The sequence below is a fragment of the Pteropus vampyrus genome, unplaced genomic scaffold (genome assembly GCF_000151845.1).
Source record: "Pteropus vampyrus isolate Shadow unplaced genomic scaffold, Pvam_2.0 Scaffold397, whole genome shotgun sequence".
Classification (NCBI taxonomy): Eukaryota; Metazoa; Chordata; class Mammalia; order Chiroptera; family Pteropodidae; genus Pteropus; species Pteropus vampyrus.
This window is the reverse complement of record NW_011889178.1, coordinates 86949-98782: the sequence shown is the minus strand read 5'-3', so window position 1 is coordinate 98782 and position 11834 is coordinate 86949. Positions and strand designations below refer to the sequence as shown.

At 34.5% G+C, this 11834-nt stretch overlaps 1 pseudogene; it reads right to left on the bottom strand.

The window, feature by feature from the left end:
* Positions 1-6462: 6462 nt before the first annotated feature.
* Positions 6463-6581, bottom strand: LOC111731781 (annotated as a pseudogene).
* Between the last annotated feature and the right edge of the window lie 5253 nt (positions 6582-11834).

Sequence of the window (11834 nt, the reverse complement as noted above, 5' to 3'; positions counted from 1 at the left end):
TCACTGTATTTAGGCGTAGTTTTATAGGAGTTAAGGCAGTATTGCTTGAATCCTCCAGATACTTGTAACCTAAAGCCAAGACTACATGATACTAGTCATTACAAACAAATTATGATAACTGGGAATGGGGTTTCTTGGGGAACAAGAGTTTCATAACTAATTTGGGTTCAAACGGCATGTCAGCAATAAGGCAATGCTTTAGAAAAGTTCTTCTCCAAGCTGTTTTCATTACTGTGTTGTACCCACAAGGCTAGCTCTCACTACTTTGCCTTCACTTTTGATATTCCCCTATCTAAAACACCATCATCCTCCTTTCTGATACCTGATCCTATCCATACCTCACAAACCAATATAAGTCCTATCCTGGCCATGAACTGTGCCGGGACTTGTTCAATTTAAATGGAATTTATTGTGTGGTTAAATGGGTTAGCTCCTAATTATATACTATTTTGTATTATTTTCCAGTTATTTTCTTTGTGAGTTTCTTACTAACGACCTTGCTCTTTACTCATGGGAGGAAAATTTTGTTTATTTTATAAACCTGCTACATTAAGCAAAGTACTGGGTTTGAGATTAAGCCTCAAAAAATACTGTTGCTTGAATTGAATCAATTGAGTGGTCTGTGACAGTTCAATTTGAAAATTAATGTAGCCAAATGTAGTCATTTTAATGTAGTCATACTATTAGCACAGGGATGCATTTATAGAAAGGGCAGTGTTAAGTGCAAACAAATAATTATATGGAATTACAGTCTGGGCATTGTATTGATAATTTTGATTCTATCCTTTGAGTCAGGAAATGCTCCTGGCCATATATTTGCTCCAACCACTTGTTCTTAAAACCATTGGCGATGTTATCTAAGGTGCAATGAGAACAAAAGATGATCACCATCTCTAAATGGCTCTTCTATATACTGTTTATTTCTTCCACTAGTTTCTAGAAGGTGCTCATTCTCCTCAAGCATTACAAAATCCAGTTCTACAATGGTCACATCTTTTATCAATGACCATGGGCTGAAACTATTCACGAGACCATGAAATAAAGGCGCACTCTCTCTCTCTCTTTTTTTTTTTTTTTTGCCTTTACTTTTACCATGTACTAGTAAAGGAACAGATTGGCCTCAAATGGAGGAAAAGTCAGTATGGTGTGTGATGATGTATTACTAATTGACTCATCAGGAGAAAAATGCCTAACAAAGCAATATCCCAATGTGTTTTTGGCACACACACACACGCACACACAGTTTTAATATGAAATACTTCAGAAACAACAGCACTATAATATATCAGTGCTATTCAAAGCAGTGCTCAAGGAAGTATGCTTCCAGTACTCTAGGGAGTCATTTAGTCCTTCTGGCACATTGTAAGATAATAAAGATATCTAAATAAGGTTATAGCCTCAGTTTTGATTTTGGATGACTTTACAAAACCTTGAGCTTATCATTTGTTTTTAATCATAGCCCTTTAACATTTGTCAGGCACATGGCCTTTTCTCGTCTTTCTATCTCGAGAATTTTGATATTGATATGCTGTCATTTAAATCATCTTTATGCTCTTCTGTGTGTGTGTGTGTGCGTGTGTGTGTGTGTGTGTGTGTGTGTGCTGAAATAAGAATTCTTTAACCAGAAAGGCTTCTATACTTTTGCTGAGGAATTCAGTTCAAAGAGCATTGTAATTGGTCAAAGAAATAGACAGTTTAATAATTATGAATTCCATAGATCTGACATATTTAAAACAGGACTTCTCAGAGGCTTCGAGGAGTGATTTAAAGTGAGTAATTTCCCTATGTGGCCAATGATGGAGAATAATGTAGGTTAGTGGATTAGGCAGGTATATGGAATCCTTGGGAGTAAAGAATTACAGACAAAAATCTATGTATTGATGGATTATGTTAAAACTGAGTGCAGTTATTCATTCTGCAAATATCTATTGAGGGTTTGCTATGTGTCAGGCTCTGTCTTAGATGATGAGTGAGTTGTGATGAACAAGACAGACATTGTTCCTGAATTTGAGAGTTTAGAATCTAGCAGATACAAATATATTGATAATATATTGAATGAGAGAGTTGAACTTTTTATTCTTGTTTCAGGTGATTGGAAGTTTGCTGCTGCATGAAATGTTTCTTAGAGTGACAGTAAATAAAACATTAATTTAGTTTCCTTTTTAATATTCTATGTAAAGGGAAGTCAAGTTTTGGGTCAGGTATATTGTAATGGATAATATTGAGCCTCACAACAAAAGAAGCATAAAACCTCAAGTTCATGTCTGATTTAGGTGTTTAAAGTACAGACTAATGGCTTGAGGTTTTGTTTGGATTTTTTTTTTTCAGTCTAAATAATGTTTTGTAATAGATGCTTCTTTTTTTAAGTTGTCAAAATTATGCTTGAGGAAAGTACATATTCTTTTTTATATCTCATCCTTTGCACATTTTGAGAAATAGATAAACTTTTAAGAACTCTTAAAAGAAAATACTGGATTTTTTTTTAAAGTCTTGATTCTTTGATTGATACCCTCAGAGAACTAACATATTTAGACTAGGGTCAACCATGAGGTTGAGGGAGCATGTTATGTCCATATAACAAGTAGATAATTAGTATCTAATAAAAGGGTTGCTAGTTTTATCATCTCTTTTCTATAATCCAGATAAAACTCAGTGGATATAATCTTCAATTGAATCTGAAGCATGTTGCAAGTCAGCAGAGAGAAACTCAAACAAATGTAAACATTTAGAAATTTCAAAATAAAAATTATCTTGTTTGCTAAAAAGAGCCAGTAGTTTGAAGGTTTTTTTAAAAATATTATGCTCTATATTAGAATTAAATCTTGAAAAAAATCAAGAAGCCAAATAGAATGAACAGCAGTAAGTGTATAATAAACGATAAAAAAGAATATCAACTGTTTGTCTTTGCCAAAAGCAAGGAAGCAGATCTGAGTTGAATAAGCAATGCTCTCCAGTCAGTGGAAGTGAAATGGCAGAAGTCACAACCAAGGTGTGGAAAGAAAACACAAATGAGAATAAGGAGAATTTATGAGAAAGGTCCCACTCTTTAATATACTTACCTTGTTTCAACTTTATCCAAAGAGAACAACAAAGAAGTTCCTTGAACATCTTAGAGCATGGTTGACATGGGAAGCAGCAATCCCCAGGTGAGGAGAACACAAGGAGGCTGCAAGCTTTCTTAAAATAACCAAATGCACAACCAACAGTGGTTGGACATGTACTGAAGCCAAATCTCAAAATTTACCTCCCTAGACTAAGTGACTTTCATCTTTAACTGGGAGTACAGCAATGATCCTCTGACTGGTCTCCTTCCACTTATTCATGTCCCTCCTCTTCCTCTTCCCCAATCCCTCTTCCTCAATTCTGCAGATACCAGAATTTTTTTAAAAAGTAAAATCTGATGATATCCTTGCCCAGCTTGAACTCTTCAATGGCTTCAAATTGTACTTCGAATAAAACTGAAAATTCTACACGTTTCTGTGCATAATCTGGCCTTTGCTCATCTCTCCAACTTCATTTTCTACCTTTCTCTGCCTCCCTTACTGAGTTTCAAACTCAATGACTTGTTTCTCAAATAAACCAATCTCTTTGAGCCTTCAGAGTATCAGCGCAAGCAGTTTCTGTCTGTCTGGGAAAATCTTTGTGACCACCCCCATCCCAGCCCAGGCCACTACTGCCTGCTAGTTCTTCTTCAACCTGTAAGTCTCATCTTCAGCGACCTTTCAGCCTAGGTTAGGTTATATATTATTATCACAGTATTCTATACTTTGCTTTTACTTCCATTTCTCGTGTGAGTAAAATTACTCAAGCCACTAGTGATTTTAATAGAAGTGATGAATTATTTATTGTTTGTCTTTCTCGCTAGATTTTAGCTCCAGGAGGGTAGAAATTGTGTCTATCTTGTTTATTACTGAATTCTACATACTTGGCATTATGGCCGACTCACAGCTGGTGCCTAATAAGTATCTCTGGAAAAAACGAGGGTGTAATATAGATGTGATAGGACTCAATGGGAAACATCGTCATTGCCTCCATGTTTATCTTGAACCAGGGCTCAGCTTTTTGTTTCATCTAAAAATGGCTAATCTAAATCAGATTTAAATGTAGATTTTATTGAATACTTTTTGGGAGTTGAAGAAGAAAATGACATCACGTACCATACAGTAAAGCTTAACTAAAATTTCTATTTGACATTTCTCTTCCTCTCCTTAAAGTTCCTTTTTAGCTTCCTGTCTTCTCCTTGACTTTTCAGACAGCCTGTCCTGCTTCACAGATGCTTAGCCTTCACCACTTCAATTTCACCACACTAACGAGGGGCTCTCTCTATTCCTTTTCTAAAGCAGAGCATTTTAGCTTTCATCCTTCTATTAGATTGGTAGAACTGCCATAACAAAGTACTGCAAACTGAGTGGTTTCAGAACAGAAATTTATTGTCTCACAGTTCTAGAAGCTAGAACTCCAAGATAAAGGTGTTTGCAGGACTGGTTCCCTCTCAGGGCTGTTGGGGAGAATCTGTTTCATCCCTCTTGTCTAGCGTCTGGTAGTTGATGCTGTTCCTGGGTTTATAGAGTGTCACCCTGATCTCAGCTTTCCTCTTCTCATGGCATTCTTCCTGTGTGTATCTGTATCTAAATTTTCCCTTTTTATAAGAACAGCAGTCATAATGGATTAAGGTCCACCCTAAATGGCCTCATCTTAACTAATTGCCTTTATAATGACCCCTTAACATTCTGAAGTATTGGGAGTAGGAAGGCAGCATATTGATTTTCAGAGGACACAATTCAACCCATAACTATTCTCCTGCTTCTTATTCTTCTCCATAAAGAAAAGATTCTTTTTAAAACTCTATCTTTCCTGTAAGAGGGGTTTGAGGGAATTACAGATGAGGGGAATTATTAATAATGAATATATTTTCTGTCCAAAGTAATTTATTTTCCAAAAATATAGATCAGGTGAGACTGAGAGTAGACAACATTTTGTTGCTCTTGGTGACCACTGAATCTAATACCTGGCCCCCTGCTCATCACATAGTAGACACTCATAGATATTTGTTGAATGCAACTGAAAAACATTTAAAAAAGATTTTTATTAAAATATAGCTAGCATCCAATATTATATTAGTTTCAGATGTACATCATAGTTATTCAGAATTTATATACCTAATATAGTGATCACCATGTTGCATGTCCAGCAACAATCTGACACCATACAATACTATTACAATATTATTGACTATATTTCCCATGCTGTACATTCATCCTCATGACTTATTTGTTTTATACCTGGAAATTTGAACCTCTTATTCTCTTTCGCCTTTCCCACCTTTAAAAAATTTTTTCAATTACAATTGACATTTAATATTATTTTATATTAGTTTTAGGTGTACAGTATAGTGGTTAGACATTAATATAATTTACGAAGTCAGCCCCCTGACTAATCTAGTACCCACCTGGCACTATACATAGTTATTACCATATTACTGACTATATTCTCCATTCTTTACTTTATATCCCCATGACTATTTTGTAACTATCAATTTGTACTTCTGAATTACTTTACTTTTTTCACCCTGCCCTCCAACCCCTTCCCATCTGGCAACCATCAGCTTGTTCTCTGAAACTATGAGTCTTTCTGTTTTGTTTGTTCATTTATTTTGTTCTTTAGATTCCACATATAAGTGAGATCGTATGGTATTCGCCTTTCTCTGTTTGACTTATTTCACTTAGCATAATACTTTCCAGTTCCACCCATGTTATAGCAAGTGATGAGATTTCATTCTTTCTGATGGCTGAGTAATATTTCATTGTGTATATGTACCACTATTTCTTTTTCTAATAAAACACTTTAATGGGTGCTTTTCAATTCCAGAAGAAAGACCAAATTCATCAGCCTAACCTACAGCAATTTGACTTCAACTTGTCTTTCTAGCTTTTCCTCCTACTCCATTCTTTACATCAATATATTTTGTGTTTGAGCCATAAAAATCATTCTACTGTTCTCTGAATACACTGTCCACTTTCACCCACATTCTATACTTTTCACAGCAGCAGTCACGGTATAATTATTTAGAAATGTGTCTATCTCCCAAGTAGATTAGAATTTTTACAGGACTGAGGACATGTCCTATTCATGTTGTTATCCTTCACAAAGCCAAGCACACATCTTTGTATTATAGTTACCAAAAAGAACAATTTTAATTAGTTTTAAAATGAAATGCAATTGATTTTTGACCTATTTTCTTAGGTAAGATTTTTAATTTTTTTTTTCAGTACAAGTACTTCTTTGTAATCATGTTTTTGATTTTCCTGAAAAACCATGTGATGACAAAAAGCTACTATAAATTCAATGATATTTTTATTTATTTATTTTTTTAAGGCAAGGCAACCCTTGATTGCCCTTACAGACTGCAAAGATCTTTTCAGCTTACAATCTCTCTCTCTCTTTCTTTTTTAAAATTTTTTCCGCCTACAGCACCTGGTCTTCCTAGGTGGTCTCCCACCCAAGTACTAACCAGGCCTGACCCTGCTTAGCTTCCGAGATCAGACGGGATCAGGCTTGTTCAGGGTGGCATGGCCATAAACTCAATGATATTTTAAAATAAATTTGTGTTCTATTTATCACTACAGCATCTATAGACATAGGAAGAAGTGGATATTAATATTACCAGACATATTACAATGTTTGGCATGTACAAAGATTTGTGGACCCTTTGTAGACTGAGTAGTTTATAGATTGCAAACAGTTTTCTAGGAAATAAGGACCTATTGAAGGTTTCTCATTGTGTAATGACAAAGGAAGTTAAACCATATAAAAAAATAGATACTTTTTTTTTCAAAATACTTTGCTTTGCATTTGTACCTTTATTCATTCCGTGCATTTGTTCAGTATCTAGTGTATGCTAGGCAACATCGTAGGTGCTGGGCATACATGAGGGATCAGGTTGGTATTAGCAGAGGTGGTGAGAAGAGTTTGGATTCTGGATGTGTTTTGAAAGCAGGGTCAATAGGATTTATGAACAGATTAAAAGTAGTGTATGCAAGAAAAGAATCAAGGATGACTCCAAGGCTTCTGACTGAAGCAACTGGAAGAACAGTGTTGCTGTTTGCTAGAATACAGAAGGCTGTTGGAGGAGAGGTTTTAAGATTGGGGTCCTCAGGAATGTGGCTTTGGATATAGTAAATCTGAGATTATTAGTCAATAGAAGATGTTTGTAGATATGTGCTAATGTGGGTATTCTCTTCTTCAGTGAGGATAAACACAATTAGAAATATGCTAGAGCTGGCTCACACCAGCTGATGAGAGCTGATTTGTACATTTTCAGGAATTTTGTGAGCCAGTTGTTAAAAATTAATAAATGTTATTAAAAAATAAGCTATAAAATGTATAAAGTCTAATCATTATGTTGTATATCTGAAACTAATATAATATTATATGTTAACTGTAATTGAAGATTTTTTAAATAAAAATAAACAAAAATGTGCAAAGCATATTAAATAAATTATATTCAAACAAAAGTAATACACATTTTAAAACTAATTACTTCCTAATTATTTTACTATTTTCATTGATGGTATTAAGTCTGTATCTGTTCAGTGCAAATGCAATAGAATGGTCCATAGCTCTTCCCTGCTCTAGATTCAGTAACATTGCATTGGTAGCTTGAAATTGACAGTGATAGCAAATGCCACAAACCAGGGCTTTTCCTCCACGTTGGAGATCTGACTACTAATCACTCTTACCAGCTCACCACTGAAGAATCCTCTGTGGAAGCAAATTGTCTCTTCACTCTCCTATATTCTTATACCATCATCATCATCATCACAATTGTTTTTATCTTCCCTCCTACATAATTTAAAATAAACAAACCAAACCAAGAGATACACAGAAAGTTAAATGTAAGAGAGAAATAAAGCATTGATGAGTAGCTGACACAGTGCACTCAAAATGAGAAAGGTCTTATAAAATAGACTAAGTTGTGTTACATCTATGCAATTCAACGCTTTTTAAAAAATGAGCCAGCTCTATACTAATGTTGAAAAATCTATAAGATATAAAAAATGAACAAAGCAAACCGCACAATAGAATTTCTAGTATGGTATCATTTATGCAAAACAAATCAAAACAAAAATACAGATATATGCTTGCTTATCCACTGAATATTTCTGAAAAATATATAGAAAACTAGTACCATTAGTTACTTCAGGAAAGGAGAACTTGGTGACTGATGCATAGAGGTGAGAAACATATTTTGCCTTAGATATCCTTTTGTTCTCTTTGAATTTCATAGCATGTGTATGCATTTCCTATTCAAATCAAACAACATGTCTTTTTTTTTTTTTAAATGCTTAAGAAGTTTTAAGAACAGGACATAGAAATAACTCTTAGCCTAGGGTCGGAGGAGAAGCAAAGCTCTTACGCTTTAAATTTGTACAAATTTTGTCTCTTTTATATACATTTACTATTTCTTATAAAAGCCTAGTAACATTTATAAGGAAGTCTTCTATGATATGCAGCTTCTAAATATAAAGGTTTTTGGTTGACAATTGTAACCTGTAAACTTAAAGTTGTGTTAATCTTAAAGCCTGTTTAGGTATGCTTACTATAAGAAACTATGAATTAGAAAATTTGTTATATGAAATTACATTTTTCTCACTTAAAGTAATAAATATATTTGTCTTAGGAATTTGAAGTTATTTACATATTTGTGATAATTAACACATTGACTAGGATCTTACAGGTCTTATAATTACCCTCTCCATTTTATAAATAGGATAAGCTTCCTTGTTAATTTAAAAATGTAGCAGATTCTAAGTCTAGACTTTCTTCCTCAGTTGTGTAAAGAAACAAAAGAGTGCTTATAGCAGACTCATTATCAAGAACACAATAGAAAAACTTGTGTTTTCAAACAAATTGATATCATGGCCCTGGAGACAAGTCTGAACAGAGAGTGGTGGAATAAATTGCTTAACCTTCCTTTAGGTTTTCTGTGGAAGTTGCCTGTCTTTGCTCCTGTTCCCAGCCTGAGAGCATGAATCTGCTGTATTCACTAAATAAGGTCTCCCCCTCTCCCCCCGCCATCCCCCGCCAAATAAATAAATACACACATTCAGGTGTATTGGGTAAGGATCCAAAATTTAGAAGCAGTATCAGCAACAGCAGTGTTTTTCAATAGTATGAAACGAAGTAGATCAAACTGAGAACCAGTCATATCAGTCTACGGTAGAGAAACTATTCTCTCTCTAAGTGTTTCTCTTTCCTTTTTCCTATATGAATTAAGGATCAGTCAACCAAAAAGCAGATCTTAGATGGCTCCTGTGTCAGTCAGGGTTCTTGGCAGGCAGAGAGAAGTCACCCCAGACAATTTGTCAGAACCTACCTTCATGACAGGACTACTTACAGCTGTGTGGGCAGGGAGGGATGTGCGAGCAAGCAAGCGAGGTGAGGCACCTGGACCAACAACAGTAGGAAGGGACAAGGAGAGAAAACAGAGTTTCTGGAGCTCAAAGAGAGCTAGAAGTGTGAGATCTGGCCACCTCGCTGCTCCTGGATGGTCATGGAGGGAAGCAGCTACTGCCAGAGAGCTAGAGCTGAAAGAGGGAGAGAGCAGGGAAGAAATATCTCACATCTCTCTCCTAGTCTGTGCTCTCTTCTCAGTGGCCTGGCCAAACTTAAAGAGAAACTAGCCCCCATGAGGGCAGAGGAGATATAGTCTTCAGGGCTCAACTTTTCAGGGCATAGAGCAGGAAAGAATAGGATGAATAATGAATGGGGAATAGAAATGCCAATAGAATAATCAGCAAACTCAGTGTTACATGCATTAAAATCCTCTGGGCAAATGCCAAGGTGGAGCAAAAATGTGTAAGTTTCTCTGACAGGTAAACTATTAGTAATCTTAGTCTGTCTAAACCTGAACTACTTTTGGGTGATTATGGGAACATTATGTGAACTGAGGCAGGGTTTTAAAGAGTCTCTCTAAATACCTGTATATATAGATACATATATACACATACACACATAGATATATGTTTCATTATATATATACACATATATATCTGTTCATTATATATATACATATATATACATACACATATATACACATACAGATACATGCATGTGCATCATTGCCATAGTACGTTGCATATATCTTGCAGTATATAATTAATATTCTAGATAAACAACAAAGTGCTTGCATAAATTCTCAAGTTTTTTTTTTTTTTTGCCTCAGAGGAATTGAATTATCAAATTAAAATCTGAAAGAAAAAAAAGTGCACATCCTCTCAGACAAGAAAAAGCTAAAGGAGTTCATCAACACCAAACAAGTATTACAAGAAATGTTAAAGGGACCTCTTTAAGAAGAAGAAAGAGAAATATGAGTAATAAAATGGCAATAACTACATATCTATCAACAATTGTTTAAAATGTAAATGTATTAAATGCTCCAATCAAAAGACATAGGGTGGATGAATGGATGAGAAAACAAAACCTATACATACTCTGCCTATGAGAGACTCACTTCAGATAGACACACACAGACTAAAAGTAAAAGGATGGAAAAAGATATTTCATGAAAATGGAAACAAATAAAAAAGTTGGGGTAGCAATACTTATATCAGACAAAACAGACTTTAAAACAAAGGCTATACCAAGAGACAAAGAAGGACCCAACAGTTCCATTTCTAGATATTTATCCAAAGAACTACCCGGAACACTAATTTGAAAAGACATATGCATCTATATGTTCATCATTGCATTATTTACAATAGTCAAGATATGAAAACAACCTAAGTGTCCATCAATAAATGAATGGCTAAAGAAGCAGTGCATATATACAATGGAATATTACTCAGTTATAAAAAATAATGAAATTTTGCCATCTGCCACAACATGGATGGACCTAGACGGTACCACGCTAAGTGAAATAAGTCAGACAAAGAAAGACATATCATTTGCATGTGGAATCTAAAGAACAAAAGAAACAAACACAAAACAGAAAGAAACTCATAGATACAAAGAACATTTTGATGGTTGTCAGGTGGGAGAAGGGTTGGGAAGTGGGTGAAAAAGAAAGGACTAAGAAGTGCAAATTGGTAGTTACAAAATAGTCATGGGATGGGAAGTACAGTATAGGAAATATAGTGAATAATATTATAATAACTATGTAGTGTCAGATGGGTACTAGATTTATGGGGTGATCACTTCATAAGTTACATAAATGTCTAATTACTGTTGTACGCCTGAAACTAATATAATATTATATGTAGACGGTAATTGAAAAATAAAAAAATATTTTTAAAACTGCACACCTACCTTTAAAGAATGACAATCTGAGTAAGGTTGGAGGATTTTGTGAAAGAATGTGTTAAGGAGAAAAGACATAGTTAAGTCTTTCCTTCTTCTACAACTGAAAGGAAAAGCTGCATTTCAAAACTGTAATTTGTGAAAAATAATTTAAATTAGTTTTTAAAAATTAGCATTTAGATGGTAAGGTCTAATTTTCTACTTAGTTTCTAAGCGGAACATAAAAGATATTTATTTTGGGTGTGAAAATTTTTCTTAAAGAAGGAATAATTTGATCTTATTAGGAAGAATGTGTATAAATATATTTCCCCAAGAAGTTGCAAACTTTTCATTTCCTAGATGAAGAATAACATGTAAATCCACAATATTGCTATAGATTTAACTGTTCTATAGGTACTAATAATTCTCTTTTCCAGCACCATTTTACACTGAAAAAGGGAAAAATTATCTTCTGTGCTGACAGAGACTGACAGCATACCAATGAAAACATGTGATAATATAATTTCCTTAAGACTGTTTGTGTTAACTGACAGGTA